We start from the raw sequence: 21,543 nt of genomic DNA on the forward strand, positions 1-21,543 counted from the left end.
CCAAGTCCAGACACAGACAAAGGGATTCTTTTCAAAGCTTTATTCCTGTTTTACAACTTAACAACTCTACTGTTAGCAACTAGATATGAGCAGCAGAGTACCTATGCCCTACGTTGGAACAGTTGGTCCCCGTTTGAAAGGGAATTACTGGCAGACCCCTGAACTTAAGGACTAGGGAGAGTCCCTCCCCTTTTCCCTTGGATCCTCTGGGCGCAGCTGTTGTTTGCGCGCCAACCGGGCACTACGCCTCCTTTCCGTGCTCTCCATTTGGTGCCGCTCTCTGCGTCGGCGTCGCGCATCCAGCAAGTCTGCTTCCCACGCTCTGTCACTCCCAGGACTGCTATCTAAGCTAGGAATGCTGGTGGGAGGAATCTCCGTCAGTGTTGGCCCTGGGAAAGAGGAGCACGCTCCTCTCCCAGGCGTGACTCCTCTTCCTCAGAATCAGAACTACTCTGGGATTCTATGGGCTCAGTGTCCACCCTGACAACAGGTCGCTTACCCAATTCCTGGACTTGGGAACCACCAATCCACAGAGCTTCCATCTTGTCAGGTTTCAGCTTCAGTTTATTGGCTCTCATCCAGCCCATTACAGCCTCTAGGCACTGGTCCAGCACCTTCACTACCCCAGCTGACTCAGACGACAAGGAGAGGTAGAGCTGAGCATTTTCAGCATACTGGTGACACCCCACCTCAAAACTCCTAATAACCTCAGCCAATGGCTTCATATAGATGTTGAACTGCATGGGGGATAGAATAGAAGAACCCTGTGGCACCCCACAGCTTAATAGCCATGGGGTAGAACAGAAATCCCCCAATACCACTCTCTGGAATTGGCCCTGCACATAGGAATAGAACCATTGTAATGTAGTGCCCCCAGCTTCCATACTGCAGAGCTGATCCAGTAAGATAACATGATCAATGGTGTCAAAAGCTGCTGAGAGATCCAGGAAGATCAACAGGGTGGCACTCCCCCTGTCTTTCACCCAGAGTAGGTCGTCAGTCAGAGCAGCCAAGGCTGTTTCAGGGCCTGAAACCCTGGCCTAAAACCAGACTGAAATGGGTCCAGATAGTAAGTTTCCTCCAAGAACGTCTGAAGCCGCCCAGCCACCACATGCTCAAGCATCGTGCCCCCAAAGGGGATATTGGCAATGGGGCGATAGTGCTCACACAACTCTGGGTCCAGGGGGGGCCTCTTCAGGAGAGGGTGCACTGCAGCCTCTTTCAAGGCGGCAGGCACCACCCCCTGGCACAGCGAAGCATTTACCACTCCCTGGACCCACCCAGCCAGTCCACCCCTGCTAGACCATATAAGCCAAGATGAGCAAGGGTCAAGCTTGCATGTGGTGGGCTGGACTGATTCAAGCATCTTGTCCACATCATCAGGCTGCAACAACTGAAACTGATCCCAGGAAACACAACCAGAAAGAGCACTGGACACCTCCCCAGGATCTGCGGTAACTGTGACGTCACATTCTGAGTGGATACGAGTGACTTTCTCTTCGAGCTGAACATAAGAACATAAGAAGAGCCATGCTGGATCAGGCCGAGGGTCCATCTAGTCCAGCATTCTGTTCACACAGTGGCCAACCAGCTGTCGACCAAGAACCAACAAGGTGGGCATGAGCTCAACAGCACCCTCCCACCCATGTTCCCCAGCAACTAGTGTACATAGGCATGCTGCCTCTGGTACTAGAGGTAGCACAGAGCCATCAGGACTTGTAGCCATCGATAGCCTTTTCCTCTAGGAATTTGTCCAACCCCCTTTTAAAGCCATCCAAATTGGTAGCCACCACTACATCCTGTGGTAGCCAATTCCATAGTTTAACTCTGCGCTGTGTGAAGAAGGACTTCCTTTTATCAGTCCTGAATCTCCCACTAATCAGTTTCATAGGATGTCTCCGGGTTCTAGCATTTTGAGAGAGGGAGAAAAAGGTCTCCCTATGCACATTCTCCACACCATGCATAGTTTTGTAGACCTCTATCCTGTCTCCATTCAATATGCCAACAAATTTGGAACACTCAACAGTGGCCACAAGACTGGAAAAGGTCAGTTTACATTCCAATTCCAAAGAAGGGCAATGCCAAAGAGTGTTCAAACTACCGTACAATTGCGCTCATTTCACATGCCAGCAAGGTGATGCTCAAAATCCTACAAGCTTAGGGGTGGACGAAAGTCACTTACCTTTTCTAGCAGCTTGTTTGCGGTGGGGGGGAGCGCTTCGCTGCTCCCCCCGCGAAGTTCAGGCCGGGGGGGGAGGCTTCCCGCCTCGCCCGGCTGAAATTCAGGCCGGGGGGGGAGGCTTCCCGCCTCGCCCGGCCGAAATTCAGGCCGGGGAGGAGGCTTCCCGCCTCGCCCGGCCGCGAACACGAAAGTAAAAACAAAACAAAACAACGTCCCCTGATAGGCTACGTGACGATTCACGTAGCCTATCACGGCTAGATCTGGAAAGTCAGCCGTGATAGGCTACGTGAATTGTCACGTAGCCTATCACGGGTGACTTAAAAAAAAAAAAGCGCGTATGCGAATGGCGGCCCCCATAGGGAGCCACCATTCGCGTTCCTTATTTAGTTGCTGTAGTCTACGTAAATGTCTACGTAGACTACGGCGAAAATAAGGGCAACGCAAATAGCGTTGCCCTTATTTTCGCCGTAGTCTACGTAAACATTGACGTAGACTACAGCGACCAAATAAGGAAGGGGAATGGCGGCTCCCTATGGGGGCCGCCATTATCCGTACACACTTTTTTTTTTTTTTTTAAAGTCACCCGTGATAGGCTACGTGACGATTCACGTAGCCTATCACGGCTGACTTTGCAAATCTAGCCGTGATAGGCTACGTGAATCGTCACGTAGCCTATCAGGGGACGGTTTTTTTTTTTTCTTTCATTGCAATGGCGGGGGCGGCAGCCGGTCGAAAGACCGGCTGCCGCTCCCGCCCCGCTCGAACACCGGACGAACCGCCAGCCGGACCCGCCGCCGGGAGGGACATTCAGGGAAGGTAAGTCCCGTCCCGGGGGGGGCGGGGGGCAGGGGGGGCAGAGGATTTCTCCTCGAAACTTGTTCGGGGGGCCGAACACGTTGGGGCTCGGCCCCCCGAAGTTTCGGGGAGAAATTCTCCGCCATCCCTATACAAGCTAGGCTTCAGCAGCATATGAACCGAGAACTACTGGAAGTACAAGCTGGGTTTCAAAGAGGCAGAGGAACTAGAGATCAAATCGCCAACATTCGCTGGATCATGGAGAAAGCAAGAGAATTCCAGAAAAACGTCGATTTCTGCTTCATTGACTACACTAAAGCCTTTGATTGTGTGGATCACAACAAACTCTGGCAAATTCTTAAAGAGATGGGAGTACCAGATCACCTTACCTGTCTCGTGAGAAACCTGTACGAGGGTCAAGAAGCAACAGTAAGAACCGGACATGGAACAAGTGATTGGTTCCAAATTGGGAAAGGAGTACGACAAGGCTGTATATTGTCGCCCTGCTTATTTAATTTATATGCAGATTTCATCATGAGAAATGCTGGGTTGGATGAATCACAGGTTGGAATTAAGATTGCCAGGAGAATTGTCAACAACCTCAGATATGCAGACGATACCACCCTAATGGCAGAAAGCGAAGAAGATCTAAAAAGCCTCTTGTGGACAGAATTGGGGAACTACAGCAGCAAAGGGAGGACCAGAAGCATGAAGAGCAACAGCAAGATGAGGCAGTGGGAAATGCGGAGGTAAAGAAAAATGGAGTAGAGGATACTCCTTGGAAAAGGGTGACAGTTAGGAGAAGAAGAACTAGATGCCACTCTGCACCAGTGGAAGCAGTGGAGCTGTGGAACCGATTCCAGGTACTTGCGGATGAGACTGGAGGACAGTTTGCAGAGGAAGAATCACAGGGGAACCTACATGAGAGTGAGCAAGAGGCTGAAGGTCAGTCAAAAGAGGTGATGAAACCCAGGCCTACAACAAGAAGAAGAGAAGAGTGGTAGTAGTGGGAGACTCCTTGCTGCGTGGGGTCGAGACCTAAGTATGTCGCGAAGACCTGTGGACTCACCAGGCATGTTGTCTCCCGGGAGGACGAATTAGGGACGTGACTGAAAGGTTGCCTGCACTCATAAAGCCCACTGACAGGTATCCCTTTCTTCTCATCCATGTGGGAACAAATGATGCTGCCAAGCGGAGCTACGAAGAGATCACGTCAGACTTTGAAGCTTTGGGCAGGAAACTCAAGAACTTTGGGGCCCAGATAGTTTTCTCATCCATCCTTCCAGTAGTTAGAAGAGGGATAGAAAGGGAATGAAAAATACTCCGGGTGAATGACTGGCTACGAAGGTGGTGCCAACGAGAGAGATTTGGATTCTGGGACCACAGGCTATACTTCCTGGAAGATGGGCTGTTGGCTAGGGACAGGTTGCACCTCACAAAGGCTGGGAAGAATGTGTTTGGCCACAGCATGAAGAACTTCATCAAGAGGGCTTTAAACTGAATCTTACGGGGGAGGGAGATGTAATGTTGGGGGTAACAATGGACGTAGGCGCATGCAATGGAACGGAGAGAACAGCTGTGATAGTGCCCAATAATACTCTTCAGGAACATGTAGGAAGAAAGCCAGACTATGAAGCACATGGTCTTCGATGTCGATATACTAATACCCAGAGTATGGGAAACAAACAGAACGAACTTGAACTCTTAATACAGGAGGGAAATTATGACTTGATAGCTATAACTGAGACTTGGTGGGATAACTCTCATGATTGTAGGGATGTCAGAGAATTTCACCACGAATCTCGGGGAGGCCGAATGCCAGCGCATTCAGCCCCCCGAAACTGGTGGCGAAACGGTCTGCCCCCCCGCCCCCCCCCGGGACAGGACTTACCTTGGGTGAATCCTCCTGGCGGCGGCGGCGGCGGCTCCGGCGGCAGTTCAGCGGCGGTTTGGCAGCGGTGCGGCGGCGGTTCGGCGGCGGCGGCTGCAGTGGCCGGTCTACCGACTGGCTGCTGTCGCCGCCATTTCCAGTAAAAAAAAAAGGCACCAAAAAAACATGATAGGCTACATAAAGATTTACGTAGCCTATCACGGCTAGATTTTTAAAAAATATGGTGATAGGCTACGTAAATGTTTATGTAGCCTATCACGGCTGAGTAAAAACAACAACAACAACTGCGCGTACGCAATCTTGACGTAGACTACGGCGAAAATAAGGGCAACGCAAATAGCGTTGCCCTTATTTTCGCCATAGTCTACGTAAAGATTTACGTAGACTACAGCGACCAAATAAGGAACGGGAATGGCGGCTCCCTATGGGGGCCGCCATGATCCGTACGCGCTTTTTTTTTTTTTTAAGTCACCCGTGATAGGCTACGTGACGATTTACGTAGCCTATCACGGCTGACTTTGCAAATCTAGCCGTGATAGGCTACGTTAATCGTCACATAGCCTATCAGGGGGTGTTTTTTTTTTCTTTTCTTTTCTTGGAATGGCGGCGGCAGCAGCTGGTCGAAAGACCGGCTGCCGCTCCCGCCCTGCATGAACACCCGCCGAACCGCCGGCCAGACCCGCCGCCGGGAGGGACATTCGGCAAAGGTAAGTCCCGTCCCGGGGGTGTGTGCGGGGGGTGGTGGGGTGCGGAGAATTTCTCCCCGAAACTTGTTCGGGGGGCCGAACACGTTGGCACTCGGCCCCCCGAAGTTTCGGGGAGAAATTCTCCACCATCCCTAGGAAATTCCTGACTTGTGTGGCGGATAACTTTCTCCTACAGAAAGTAGAGGAAGGAACTAGAGGATCGGCTATCCTTGACTTGATCCTAACCAACAGAGATGACTTCGTGGATAAAGTAGCAGTTACAGGAACTCTGGCTCTGGGGGAAAGCGACCATGTTGCACTTGACTTCTTGGTTCTAAGGGAAGCAAAAGCTGAGTGTAGTCAAACGCGTACCCTGGATTTTAGGAAAGCTGATTTTCATAAAATCAGAACAATGATCAGTAAGGTCCCATGGCAAGTGAAGGTAATGAGAAAAGGAGTCCAAGATGGGTGGGAGCTTTTAAAAAAGGACATTCTCAAGGCACAATCACAAACAATTGCAACAAGAAGAAAAGGCGGAAGACAACAGAAGAAGCCAATGTGGCTTCACAAAAAGCTAAGGGATGACCTGAAAACAAAAAAGGACACATATAGGAAGTGGAAAGCAGGCCAAGCAACAAAGGAAGAGTACAGGCAGGTAGCACAGAATTGCAGGGATGGCGTCAGGAAGGCTAAAGCTGAGAACGAGCTGAGGTTAGCAGGGGATGCTAAAAGCAACAAAAAGGCTTTCTTCAGCTACGTGCATAATAAAAGGCAGAGGAAAGAAATGGTGGTTCAGCTATTAAATAAGGATGGAAAAACGATAACAGATGACAATGACAAGGCAGAGGTGCTCAATTCCTACTTTGGCTCAGTCTTCTCCCAAAAGAGGGTCTATGACCCCCCTGGCAAAGGCAAAGTACAGGCTGAAGGGGCAGGATTGCAGCTTGACATCGATAGGCATATGGTCAAGGAACACCTAATGACTTTGAATGAGTTCAAATCTCCACGGCCAGATGGAGGAACTAAAGGAACTGGCAGAAGAACTCTCAAAACTGTTGTCTATTCTCTTTGAGAAATCATGGAGGATGTGGCAGATGACTGGAGGAGGGCTAACGTTGTCCCTATCTTCAGAAAGGGTAAAAAGGAGGAACCTGGGAACTACAGACCAGTCAGTCTGACATCAATCCCTGGGAAAATTCTGGAGCAGATGATAAAGCAATCCATCTGGAAGCACCTTGACAACAATGCCGTGATTACTCGAAGCCAACAGGCATTTGTCAAGAACAAGTCCTGCCAGACAAATCTGATCTCATTTTTTGATCAAGTGACCTCCCTTGTAGACCGTGGGAATGCTGTAGACATCATATACCTCGACTTCAGCAAAGCTTTCGACAAAGTGCCCCATGATATCCTGATGAGCAAACTAGCTCAAAGTGGGCTAGATGAAACAACGATCCGGTGGATCCACAGTTGGCTACAGAATCAGACTCAAAGAGTGCTTCTCAATAGGACCTTCTCAAGCTGGGGAGAGGTAACGAGTGGGGTACCGCAGGGCTCAGTCCTGGGCCCAGTGCTCTTCAACATTTGTATTAATGACTTGGAGAAGGAGGTGCAGGGAATGCCGATCAAATTTGCAGATGACACCAAATTGGGCAGGATAGCTAATACCCTGGAAGACAAAAACAGAATTCAAAGTGATCTTGATAGGCTGGAGCGCTGGGCAGAAAACAACAGAATGACATTGAATAGGGATAAATGGCAAGTTCTGCACCTAGGAAAAAGAAACCAAATGCACAGTTACAAGATGGGGGATACGTTGCTCAACCACACTACAAGCGAGAAGGATCTTGGAATTGTTGTCGATCACAAGCTGAATATGAGCCAACAATGTGATGTGGCTGCAAAAAAGGGAAATGCTCTTTTGGGCTGCTTTAATAGAAGCATAGCTTCCAAATCCCGGGAAGTACTAGTTCCCCTCTACTCAGCACTGGTTAGGCCTCATCTGGAGGACCGTGTCCAGTTCTGGGCAGCAGACTTTAAGAAGGATGCAGACAGATTGGAGAGGGTTCAGAGGAGGGTAACAAAGATGATCAGAGGACTGGAAACAAAGCCCTCTGAAGAGAGACTGAAAGAACTGGGCATGTTTAGCCTTGAGAAGAGAAGACTGAGGGGAGATAGGATAGCACTCTTCAAGTACTTGAAAGGTTGTCCCAGAGAGGAAGGCCAGGACCTCTTCTTGATCATCCCAGAGTGCAGGACACGGAATAATGGGCTCAAGTGACAGGAAGCCAGATTCTGGCTGAACATCAGGAAAAACTTTCTGACTGTTAGAGCAATACAACAATGGAACCAATGACCTAGGGAGGTGGTGGGCTCTCCCACACTGGAGGCATTCAAAGCGAGGCTGGACAGCCATCTGTCAAGGATGCTCTGACTTGGATTCCAGCATTGAGCAGGGGGTTGGACTCGATGGCCTTGTAGGCCCCTTCCAACCCTACTATGATTCTTTGATTCTGGAGGGTGAAAGTGGAGAGTGCAAAAGCTGGTTTGAAACTCAACATTAAAAAACTAAGATCATGGCATCTGGCCCCATCACTTCCTGGCATATAGAAGGGGAAGAAATGGAAGCAGTGACAGATTTCATTTTCTTGGGCTCAAGGATCACCGCAGACAGTGACTGTAGCCATGAAATTAAAAGACGCTTGCTCCTTGGGCGGAAAGCTATGGCCAACCTAGACAGCATAGTAAGAAGCAGAGACATCACCTTGCCGACAAAGGTCCGTCTAATCAAAGCTATGGTTTTCCCAGTAGTAACGTATGGCTGTGAGAGCTGGACTATAAGGAAGGCTGATAGCCGAAGAATTGATGCTTTTGAACTGTGGTGCTGGAGAAGACTCTTACTAGTCCCCTGGACTGCATGGAGGTCAAATCAGTCCATCCTAAAGGAAATCAACCCTGACTGCTCACTGGAAGGGCAGATACTGAAGCTGAAGCTCAAATATTTTGGCCACCAAATGCGAAGAGAAAACTCCCTGGAAAAGACCCTGATGCTGGGAAAGACTGAGGGCAAAAGGAGAAGGGGACGGCAGAGGATGAGATGGCTAGATAGCATCACCGATGCAAGGAATATGAACTTGAGCACACTCTGGGAGAGAGCGCAGGACAGGAAAGCCTGGCATGCTATGGTCCATGGGGTCACGAAGAGTTGGACACGACTGAGCGACTGAACAGTAACATCCTGTCTCCCCTCATCCTCCTTTTTTCCATGCTAAACCATCCTAGCTGTTGTATCCTCCCTTCACGGGGGAGATGCTCCAGCATCTTGATCATTTTAGTTGCCCCTTTCTGCACCTTTCCAGCTTTACAATATTCTTTTTTTTAGGTGTGGTGACCCGAACTGGACACAGTATTCCAAGTGTGGCTGCACTTGCATTTGTATACTGGCAGTATGATATTGGCAGGTTTATTCTCAATCCCTTTTCTAGTTATGCCTAACATGAAGTTTGCCTTTTTTTACAGCGGCCGCACACTGGGTTGACATCATCATTGAGGTGTCCACCACACCCCCCAAGATCTCTTTCCTCGTCAGTCACTGCTAGCTCAGATCCCATCAGGCTACACTTGAAGTTCGGATTTTTTGCCCCAACGTGTATCACTTTACACTTGCTTATGTTGAACCAGATTTGCCATTTAATGCCCATTCTCCCAGCTTGGAGAGATCCTTTGGGAGCTCCTCACAATCCCTTTTTGTTTTCACCACCCTAAATAATTTGGTGTCATTGGAAAACCTGGCCACTTCACTGCTCACTCCTAGTTCCAGATCATTTATGAACAGGTTGAAAAGCATTGGTCCTAATACAGATCCCTGTGGGACCCTACTATTTACTTCCCTCCATTGGGAGAATTTACCATTTATTCCTACTTTCTGTTAATTAACCAGTTACTGATCCATCAGGGGACCTGTCCTCTTATTCCATGACTGCTAAGTTCGCTCAGGAGTCTTTGGTGAGGGACTTTGTCAAAAGCCTTTTGGAAGTCCACGTAAACAACATCTAATGGATCACCCCATCTATGTGTTTATTGACACTCTAAAAGGTTAGTGAGACAGGACTTACCTTTGTGAAAGCCATGTTGATTCTTTTTTGGCACGGCTTGTCCTACTATGCTTACTAATTTTATCTTTAATAATGCCTTCAACCAGTTTACCCAGAACAGATGTTAAGCTAACGAGCCTGTAATTTCCCAGATCCCCCTGGATCCCTTTTTAAAACTTGGTGTTACTTTGGCCATCTTCCAGTTGTCTTGTATAGGGTCTGATCTTAGGGACATGTGGCTAGGGATGTACGAAAGTAACTTACCTTTCCGCGGATTCTGTTCATGGTGGGGGGGAGGCGTTCCGTCCCTGCCCCCGGAATCCTCGACGGGGGGGAGGTGATCTGGTCCTCTCCCCCGGAATCCTCAACGGCCGGCTGTGCTCCGCGGCGGCTCTGTGGAGCAGCCAGCCAAGCCCAGGCCAGGGCCGTCTGCAGCCGGATTTCCAGCCCTGGAGGGCTCTGGGTAAAAAAAAAAAATGCATACGCAAATGGCAGCGGCTACGGCTGCTGCCATTTGCATTCCTTATTTGTCGCTGTCTTAGTCTACGTAAGTATTTACGTAGACTATTATGGCGAAAATAAAGGGGAAAGCAAATAGCGTAGTGGGTGCTATTTGCGTCCCTTTTTGATTCGCCATTTTAGCCTACGTAAATATTTATGTAGGCTAAAACGGCGAATCAAAAAGGGACGCAAATAGCGCCCACTATGCTATTTGCATTCCCCTTTATTTTCGCGGTAATAGTCTACGTAAATATTTATGTAGACTAAGATGGCGAAAAATAAGGAACGCAAATGGCGGCGGCTGTAGCTGCCGCCATTTGCGTACGCGTGTTTGTTTGTTTTTTAAAGGGATGTGATAAGCTATGTAAGTCTTTACGTAGCCTATCATGTCTCTGTAAAAAAAAACAACCCAAACCTCCAGACTGCAAATGGTGGCGGCAGCAGCCATTCGGAAGACCAGCTGCCGAAGCCACCGCTGCCAAAGCCGCCGCCGCCTGGAACATCTGCCCCAGATAAGTCTCGTCCCGGGGGGGATCCACAGGGGTGGCGGAGGGGGTGGCGGGCCATTCCGCCACATATTTCAGGGGGCTGAATGCACTGGCATTCGGCCTCACCGAGATCCGTGGCGGAATTCTCTGACATCCCTACATGTGGCATATTTTGGTTAGAAGATCAGAAAGTTCATATCTGAGTTCTTTGAGAACTCTAGGATGGATACCATCCGGGCTGGGTGATTTCTTTGCTTTCATTTTATCAGTAAGGTTGAGAACTTCATCTTTTGTCACTGCTATTTGCCTCATTTCCTCAGACTCCTGTCCTGAAAACATCAGTTCAGGCACAAGTATCTGTCCTACATCTTCTGCAGTGAAGACGAATGAAAAGAATTCATAGAATCATAGAACAGTAGGGTTGGAAGGGGCCTATAAGACCATTGAGTCCAACCCCCTGCTCAGTGCAGGAATCCAAGTCAGACCATCCCCGACAGAATGCTGTGTCCAGCCTTGTCTTGAATGCCTCTGGTGTGGGAGAGCCCACTACCTCCCTAGGTAATGGGTTCCATTGTTGTATTGCTCTAACAGTCAGGGAGCTTTTCCTGATGTTCAGCTGGAATCTGGCTTCCTGTAACTCAAGCCCATGATTCCGTGTCCTGCACTCTGGGATGATCGAAAAGAGATCCTGGACTTCCTCTCTGTGACAACCTTTCAAGGACTTGAGAGCGCTATCCTATCTCCCCTCAGTCTTCTCTTCTCAAGGATAAACATGCCTAGTTCTTTCAGTCTCTCTTCAGAGGGCTTTGTTTCCAGTCCCTTGATCATCTTTGTTGATCATCCTCCTCTGAACCCTCCCCAGTTTGTCTGCATCCTTCCTAAAGTGTGGCTCCAAGAACTGGACACAGTACTCCAGATGAGGCCTATGCAGTGTTGAGTAGAAGGGAACTAGTACTTCATGGGATTTGGAAACTATACTTCTATTAATGCAGCCCAAAAGAGCATTTGCCTTTTTTGCAGCCACATCACATTGTTGGCTCATATTCAGCTTGTGATCTACAACAGTTCTAAGATCCTTCTCGCTTGTAGTATTTTTGAGGCAAGTATCCCCCATCTTGTAACTGTGCATTTGGTTTCTTTTTCCCAGTTGCAGAACTTGGCATTTATCCCTATTAAATGTCATTCTGTTGTTTTCTGCCCAGTGCTCCAGCCTATCAAGATCACTTTGAATTCTGTTTCTGTCTTCCAAGGTATTAGTGATGCTGCCCAATTTTGTATTATCTGCATCTCATACTAGGCCCTGGGTGACACCACTTAGGATTAAATCCAAGGTCACCTCCCCCCTGGTTGGTTCCATGATCAACTGATAACCTAGCCACAGTAGTGCCTAGCAAATTTATTACAGCAAATGACGGAGGGTTCCAATCCCAAATTCTCTGAGCCGTGAGCCCAAGCCTGATCCCAAGATCTTTTCACCACTCAGAACAATTCTGCTGGGTGACATTTTGAGGATAGTAGAGGAGTAATAATGTTTTTTTTTTTTTTTTGCCATTCTCACTGCCGCATAATAGACAGTAGTGAGAAATGCCAGGTCTCGCCTCTCCTACCTACATTCCCAGGCTGTATGAACTGAAAGATATCCAGTATAACTTCACAAGCAGGGGGTAAACAGGCCCTCTGCTAACTATGGCACCCATGTGGGCATGGATATTAGCAATTTTATCAGCAGAGTGCAGTGCAGATAGAGTGGCTGCAGAGTAGTCTACATTGTCTTCTTATGTGCCAGACTGCTCAGAAAAGCTCAGTCAGATGACTCTATGCAGACTCAAGGGTGGCAAGAATGATTTCTTGGCCAACATCACCATCGTGGAGTAGATCTTCAAGTGGGTTCCAGCCCATGATTGCTCAGACTTGTTTCCAGTTTTCTGCCAGCAGCATTCTAGCCATTGTCCCATTCATTCCATCTCTCTCTCCCCCCCCCCGCACCCTTGAAAACCAGGGGAGTGGCTTGGCTCAGCTCAGCAACAGAGGGCACTCAGGAGAACTGTGTCATCCAGCCAAGCCATTTCCCCACTTCAGAAATCAACCAGAACTTTGACAGAATCAGCTATTGTGGCAACAGGAAAATTCCCGAGAGCTGCCAGGAAACCTTTGGGATCCATCGGCCTTCTGGAACAGGCCATCTTAATTGGGCCCTTGCTCCTGCAGATGTTCTGAACCCCAGTAAGTCTAAAATCTACCAGGTAGTGACATTTTCATGACAATGGAACTATAAGAAGTTCCTCCACACACCCAGATTGCCATCATCCCATCGAGCACAGAAAATCAAATCTAGAATGTGGGCTGCTGAATGCAGAGGGCCAGTCACCAATTGGGACAGGCACGCGGTTCCCATGGAGGCCATGAAATCCTGAGCCACTCCCAACAGGTGGCCCCTGCACGTATGTTGACAAGCCGGGGTGGGGGGGGTCCAGCACCACTTCAGAGACCACTCCAGCTAGCTCAGTAAGGCAGTCTGTTGGGCAATGGGATGGATGGTACAGCAGCAGAATCCCAGTTCTGTCCCAAGCACCTCCCTTCAGATACACACACTCAAAACTGGGATGGGTCCCCTTTTCAGGGGGATAGAATCACACTAGACCACTGCAACTCCAGCCTCCCACCTCCCCACCCCAATCTAGTTTAAAGAACCCAGGTGGGTAAACCTGGGAGAGATTTACTCCCTGCCCCCCACATCTCATTGAACCATGTCCCCGTGATACAAACCAGGGACAGTATCCAATACTGCCCTGCGCTACATTGTACCAGTAGCACAATGCTAACCTAGCAGTTCCCCAAACAATTGGAAATGGGCTGGAAAGCACATTTCTGAAATGGCTCAAGTCAGCGGATCTTGCAGAAGGGAACTCCACTGACCTGCCTCATTCTGGAAATGAGCACTTATTTCCACTTCTTTGGGGGGTTCCTTTAGGAAGCACTCGTTCTGTGCTGTGCAGAGGAACAGTGACAATATTAGATAGTGCCCCAGGTCAGCATGCTCAACCAGGATCAAGCCCTAGATGGCTGTTGTTTTCCCATTCACCAACCTGGCATTCACCAAAGCTGGGAGGGATTCACCCCTCCCAACACTCTTATCCAACTAGGTCTCTGTGGTACCAGCTAAGCTGGCCTTCTCCAGCAAAAAGGAAGGGCACACTTTGCCCTCCCCTCCAGTCCAGTTACTTCCTCTTCCATACAGCTGTGCTTATGGAAGCACAGCCTTCTGTGACTTTTCAGCCAATTTTCTCTTCAATATCCTTGTGTCCTTTGGCCAGGCAGGTCTCCCACCATCCCCTTCCTTGCGAGAACTGGGCCCAAAGTGTGTGTGTGTATGTGTGTGTGTGAGTTGGGGGCAGGAGTCTAGCAGAATTGCCTTGCCTGGCTGTTTCAAGATGCCTCTGAAATCCCAGCAAACATGAAGACAAGAGCTGGAAAAGAAGGTAAGACACAGTTGCTTCCTGAGTGCCCCATTCTACCCAAGGAACTGTATTACATGAGAGGAAATGACTGAGCTCTGGACCCTGGGGCAGAATTGTGACTTCTCCCATTCCCACATGGATTCCTCTCTGTCCACAGTAATGCAATTAGAGGATCCTCTGATGGTGCCAATTAGCGTCTGAGAGGGTCCAAGCCCAGTGCTCACGCCCAGTCATATGGTGCTCAGCGGCAATGCTGGGAACATCCATCAGCCACTACAGCTCTCATTAGTCCTTGAAAAACAACTCATTAGTGTCCTTAGAACTGACAGGTAAATACAACTAATGGGACAAATCTATCAATAAATCCATTATGTGTGCGGAGAGACTTGGCTTTCCATCACTGTGCTGTTCCAGTGTCTCCTCAGAAGGGTGAGTGCCACTCCTTTAGCAAAACTCTGGCTAAGCAGCCAGCCACTTGCCTGGAGAGACTGTGGAAAAATGGAAAGTGAGGAAGGAGTGAGGAAGGAAGACGATACCAAAGGTTTTTATTTATACAGAGGAGGGTGGGTTCACGGTGAGTGCAGGTTGCCACCAACTGTCACAGCTGCTGAGGCAAAATGAAAGTTCAGATGATATTGATTTGCTTTAATTTTATTGCTTATAACGATGCTCGAAAAGTAGTATGCGTATGTGGAAACATTGGCCCAACCTGACCGCAGGACTGGGCACACCAGTGTCTCCTCCTGCCTGTACACAGATGAGGGAGTTGTGCCCACCCAACCTCAGTCTACAGGAAAGAGAGGTCCTTGTTTTTGCCCTGGACATTAAGGATTCTGGGACAGGCCAAAAAAAGAAACCAAATGCACAGTTACAGGATGGGGGATACGTGGCTCAACAACTCTACGATAGGGATGGGCAGATTCCCTACCTGTCGTTCCAGCCGGGAATCCGCCCTTGCGGGGAGTCGATCCATTCCTCTCCCCGGAATCCTCTTCGGCAGGATCTGCTCTGTAGCAATTCTGCGGAGCCGCCAGCTGGATCCTGAGTGCCAGCGATACGGCTGCCATTGCCGTATCGCTGGCTGAGGGGGATTGACTGCAGATGCAAATGGCGTCCAGTACACCATTTGCGGCAGTAAAGGTCTTAGTTTAAACTAAATGCAGCCATTTAAGGGTTGAATCATCCCTAGTAGGGATGGTGGAGAATTCCGCCACGGACTCCAGTGAGGCTAGATTCTTTGGAATCCGCCCCCCCGGAGTCCGTGGCGGAACGGAGCAATCCCCCCTGACACCCCAAGAAGTCTGTGCGGATCAGATCCTACCTGCCTCTGGCAGGTCCAGATCCGGCCACCGCTGGCCACCATCTGGGCTGCAGCTGCGACCGCAAATGGTGTCTTGCATAGCAGACGCCATTGGTGTGCCTCCCTTTGGCTGTGATAGGCTACATAAAGATTTACGTAGCCTATCACGGCCAAAGGGAAAGACGCAAATGGCGTCTGCTGCGCCATTTGCATGCCTCCCTTTTTGCCATGATAGGCTACATAAATCCTTATGTAGCCTTAGGGATGTTGGAGAATTCTGCCACAGACTCCGGTGAGGCCTGGAGTCCATGGAGTCCCTGGAGTCCATGGCAGAATGGCCTCCCCCCCCCCGAAATCGCCCCCAGAGCAGACTTACCTGGTGGCGGCGGTGGCTCTGGCTCATTGTCCAGCTGCTGCCGGGCTGCTGCGGCCACAAATGGCGGCCGTCATAGCGGCCGCCATTTGCGTGCCTGCATTAGGCTGTGATAGGCTATGTAAATACTTACGTAGCCTACCACGGCAAACAGCAGGGGCGCAAATGGCGGCCACTACGCCATTTGTGCCCCTGCTCTTTGCCATAATAGGCCACAGAAGTATTTACATAGCCTATCACGGCAAAAGGCAGGGGAGCAAATGGCGGCTGCTACGACGGCTGCCATTTGCGGCTGCAGCAGCCCAGCACTGGCTGGCAGTTTGGCTGCAGCCGGCCCTGGCCGGTGGCTCTGCAGCTTCGCCAAGGAGTGGAGCCAGATGGGGAGGATTCCGGGGGGAGGGACGGATCGCATCGCCCCACCTCGGATGCCCCGGAACGGAACCAGGTAAGGGATTTGTACATCCCTACATAGCCTATCACGGCAAAGCAGGGACGCAAATGGCTAGAAATCAGGCTGCAGCGGGCAGCCCCGGACGGCATCTCCATGGACTTGCTGCGGAGCAGAGCCTGTCAGGGAGGATTCCAGGGGGAAGGAACAGATCGCCTTCCCCCCTGGCGGACCCCCCCGCGGACGCAGGTAAGTGGGGTTTTGTACACCCCTAATCCCTAGGAGATAGAGATGAAAATGTTTCCAATTCCCCAAATGGAGACAAGGAGGAAATGGGACATGAACCGTGAAACATGATAGCCAGTCAAAGAGGCCCAAGTGCCACAGCAGAAGATACATGTGCCAGAGACGTCTGAGGAGGGACATCATGTATAGTGTTTCTATACTAATACTAGAAACCTCCAAGCAAAACTGGGAGAGCTGGAGTGCCTGGTTCTGAAGGACAACCTAGATAAAATGGGCATAATGTAAACCTGGTGGAATGGAGAGAACCAGTGGGATACGGTCATCTCTGGATATAAATACGAGGAGGACAGGGAGAGGCAACCTGGAGGAGGTGTTTCTCTGTAGGTCAAAGAAGGCATAGTGTCAAGCAGTCTAGAAACCTAAAGGGGTCAGACTGTTCCATAGAAGTGCTGTAGGTGACAATACCAAGATCCAAAAATAGAAAGTTAATAAATCACCAGGCCCAGATGGTGTCCATCCTAGAGTTCTTATTTAACTCAAATGTGAAATCAGTGATTTTCTAATGAAAGTATGTAACATATCCCTAAAATCAGCCTCTATGATAAAGGACTGGAGATTGACCAATATAACACCAATTTTTAAAAAGGGATCCAGGGGGATCCAGAAAATTACAGGCCAGTTAGCTAAACAATGTTGAGAACATTATTAAAGATGAAATTAGTAAGCAGATTGAAGGACAAGCCCTGCTGAAAAAGAATCAACATGGCTTCCACAAATGGAAGTCCTGACTCACTAACCTTTTGAAGTTCTTTGCGAGTGTCAATAAACATGTGGACAGAGGTGATTCAGTATACATTCTTTACATGGACTTCCTAAAGTCTTTTGACAAAGTCCCTCACCACGGACTCCTGAGCAAACTTAGCAGTTATGGAATAAGATAAGTCCTCTTATGGATCGGTAACTGATTAAAGAAGAGAAAGTAGAGGATAGGAATAATTCTCCAAAAGTATCTCTCCAATCTGTGAGCCTTGGCATCAAATTGGTAAATGCAGTTCAATGTAAGCAAGTGTAAAGTGATGCACATTGCAGGGGGAAATGACAACTTCACATATACGCTGAAGGGATATGAGCTAACAGTCACTGACCAAGAAAGAGAACTTGGGCTTGTGGTAGACACAGCTCAGTGAAAATTTTTATGCAGAGTGTGGCTGCTGTGAAAAAGGCAAATTCCATATTAGACCTTAATTAGGAAATAAACTGAAAAAAAAAAAAAAACCTGCTGGGATCATACTGCCCTCATATAAATCTATGTTATGACCACACTTGGATTACTGTGTACAGTTCTCATCACTGCACCTAAAAGAGGATATTCTGGATTTGAAAAAATGCAGTAAAGAGCAACTAAGGGCGCAATCCTATGGAGACAGATGTCAGCCTCCAAACTCGGAAGTTGACACCTATCCAATGCAGGGCGGCCAGACCACAGAGGGAATCCTCTCCTCCATGCTCCAGCTACCCTACATTTTCAGCTAGATGAGCAATTTTGTGGAACTAGCCAGGGACGTTGGAGTGGGGGGTGGGAGGCTGTGTGGCGCATAGGAAGCCTCATAAAGAGGCTCCCACAGTCTCCTCCCCTCACCCCCTCTTTGCCCTCTCTCTGCTCCATTCTTGAACGCAGAGAAGTAGCCGGCATGGAAAGAACTGCGCCAGCTATGAGGGGGCAAGGGATGGGGTGGGCACACAGTTTCTGGGAAAGCAGCTTGGAGCCCTGGCTCTGAGCTCCTTTCCCAGAAACCGAAAAATCCCATGGCCCTTCAGGTAGTGTCTAGTGGCCATAGGATTTCTCCCTAAAATGATCAAAGGGCTGGAGCGAGTCCCCTATGAGGAAAGCTTACAACTTCTGGGACTGTTTTTAGCTTAGAGAAAAGGTGAGCGAGGGGAGACATGATAGAGGCATTCAAAATTATGCATGGTGTGGAGAAAGTGGATGGGGAGACACTCCCCCTCCCCTAATACTAGAACCCAATGGGGTCACCCCATAGAGGTGATTGTTGGGAGATTCAGGACAGATAAAAGGCAGGGCTTCTTCACATAGCCATAGTTAAACTATGGAATTTACTTCCACAAGATGTAGTGATGGCCATCAATTTGGATGGCTTTGAAAGGGGATTGGAGGATAAGGCTGTCAATGGCTATTAGGCCTGGTGCAGTATCAGAGGCAGCCTGCCTATGTACATCAGTCGCTGGGGAACGTGAGCAGGTGCGTACTATTTTACTCGTATCCTACTTGTGGGTTTCTCACAGGTAGCAGTTTGACCACCGTGTGAACAGAGTGCTGGACTAGATGGACCTTTGGTCTGATCCAGCATGGCTTGTCTTATGTTCTTATCACTCATATGATTTTGTCCTCCATTTCTCCCAAGAGAAGCAGATAGTATTACAGCTCAAAGAGGGGAGGAGGATGACATTTGTTAGAGTATGGTCTTCAGGAATTCTAGGCAAAGGCCTTTTAGCCAAGTCTTTTAACCACAACTGAAAGAGAAGTTGGGGACTGAGACTCTGAGGAGGAGAGGAGAGGTGAATTTTGGAGGAGAAAGCATAACTTAAGTGACTCTCTAGTTATTTTTCCTAATGCAAAGCTAAGGAGACATTGTGATAATTTCATTGAAACTGGCCTCATTTCCAAGCTGAGTTTTAAATATGGCTTATAAAGCAAACACCTCCCCGCCCCAGCATTAAAGAAGAGGAAAATAACAGAATGGGGGCTACAGAAATGGGCTCTATTGTGGGACCAAAAATGTCAATCATGCAGGCTGACAGGCATCTCAGATTGACAGGCAGGCTCTCTGTCTTGACTTCAGTTATCTGGGGGAATGGAGAAAGTGTTTGCAAGAACATGTTAAATTGCCAAAGTCATTACCAGTCACCAATTACTAAAGAAAAGATAACAAGGTGTATTTTAGAAAAATCAATGCAACAACATGCATTTCAATAAAGCAAGTTTTCAGAACTTTACAAAGCAAAATGAACTATTTAGAGAATACAGCATATTTTCCAGTGAATATGAAGGATACCTTCCTACCAGTGAGCTGTAACCATAAATACTAGTGACAGCCAGGGGTCAGCCACAAGATCGTTCCTTTTGTTTCTTGTTAAATCGACTTAAATAAAACAAAAGTGATATATTTGCATCACAGCTTCCAAGCCAGGTAGTTGGTGAGTCAAAGCCATTTCATTTCCTAATAAGCAGTTTTTGAGGAGCAACCTTCTACCGGGAGAGAAGGGGAGACCTAATCTAGAGTAAAAATAGGGGTGAGGAGATGTGGCTCCTAGACACAGATTTAAAGTAATGTGTCTTTTGACCCTGGCTGTTACACTTTTTTGCATCATGGAAGTAGAATGGTGCTGTGGGTTTATATGTAAACCATTAAATGGTTTATATGTAAACCATTTAATTAATTAATTAATTAATTTCTTAATCGCCCATCTGGCCGGTCACCCAGCCACTCTAGGCAATGTACAACAGTACAATTTTAAACAATAAAATTACACATTAAACATTATTTAAAAATACCCTAATCCACCCCAAATGCCTGGCTGAACAATCAAATTTTCAGTACATGGCGGAAGCTCATTAAAGAGGGGGCATGGCAGAGTTCCCTAGGGAGGGAGTTCCACAGAGTTGGGGCCACCATAGAGAAGGCCCTCTCCCTCATCCTCACCAGCCTAGCTGTCCTGGCTGATGGGACAGACAGAAGGCCATCCGAGGCTGATCTTGTTAAGTGGCCTGTCTGGTGTTGCTGGAGGTGCTCCTTGAGATAGGCTGGGCCAGAACTGCATAGGGTTTTAAAGGTCAAAACCAACACCTTGAATTTGGCCCAGAAAACAACTGGCAGCCAGTGCAACTCCTTCAGCACTGGAGTGATGTGTTCACACCGGCGGCTGCCTTTAATCAGTTGAGCCGCTGCGTTCTGCACTAGCTGCAGCTTCCGAACCATCTTCAAGGGTAACCCCATGTAGAGCACATTACAGTAGTCTAGATGAGAGGAGACCAGAGCATGTACTACCGATGGGAGCAGATGGTCAGGAAGGTAGGGGAGCAGCCACTGTATCACCAGGAGTTGATACAATGCTGTCCGGCTCACGGCTGACACCTGAGCCTCCATGGACAGCTGGGAGTCCAAAATGACCCCCAGACTGCAGACCTGGTCTTTCAAGGGTAGCCGCACCCCATTCAACACCAGGTCGACATCTCCCAGCCTCCTCTTGTCTCCCACCAAAAGTACCTTGGTCTTGTCAGGGTTCAGCTTCAGCTTATTCCTCCCCATCCAGCCACTCACCGTCTCCAGACATTTGGACAGGGATTCTACGACCAACCTTGGTGAAGATTTGAACGAGAGGTAGAGCTGCATGTTATCTGCATATTAATGGCACCGCACCCCAAACCTCCTGATGACAGCCCCCAGCGGCTTCACATAGATGTTACATAGCATTGGGGAAAAGATGGAACCCTGTGGCACCCCACACGTGAGTGGCCACGGGTCCGACACCTCCTCTCCCAGCGCTACCCTCTGATGCCTGCCAGAGAGGAAGGACCGGAACCACTGTAATACAATGTCTCCAATGCCCAGGTGGTCCAGGAGGATACCGTGATCAACGGTATCAAAAGCTGCTGAGAAGTCGAGGAGAACAAGGAAGGAGCATTTGCCCCTATCCAGAGCCCTCCTCATATCATCCACCAAAGTGACCAAGGCTGTTTCTGTCCCATGCTCAGGACTGAAGCCCAATTGAGATGGATTGAGATAATCGGCTTCTTCCAAGTGTGCCTTCAACCGCATTGCCACCACCCGCTCAATAATCTTGCCTAAAAATGGCAGATTCGAGACTGGGCGAAAGTTGTTCAAAACTTGGGGATCCAAGGAGGGCTATTTAAGAGTGGTCTTATCACTGCCTCCTTGAGTGATGGGTTTGGACAAGCACTGTTTGGGGAGGAGCTGGCTGCAGGGTGTGTTTGGCCACCTGACTTAGCTGGGGCTCCTGACTTCAAACTGTTTCATCTTCCTCCCATCCAGGTAATACAAACTTGGGCCTGGACAAAAGTGAGAGCACAGGGATGTCTTTCATCTAGTGACCTTGGTAAC

The sequence above is a fragment of the Heloderma suspectum genome, chromosome 10 (assembly GCF_057233095.1).
Source record: "Heloderma suspectum isolate Gila_16-S chromosome 10, 16-S_ref, whole genome shotgun sequence".
NCBI classification, from domain to species: Eukaryota; Metazoa; Chordata; class Lepidosauria; order Squamata; family Helodermatidae; genus Heloderma; species Heloderma suspectum.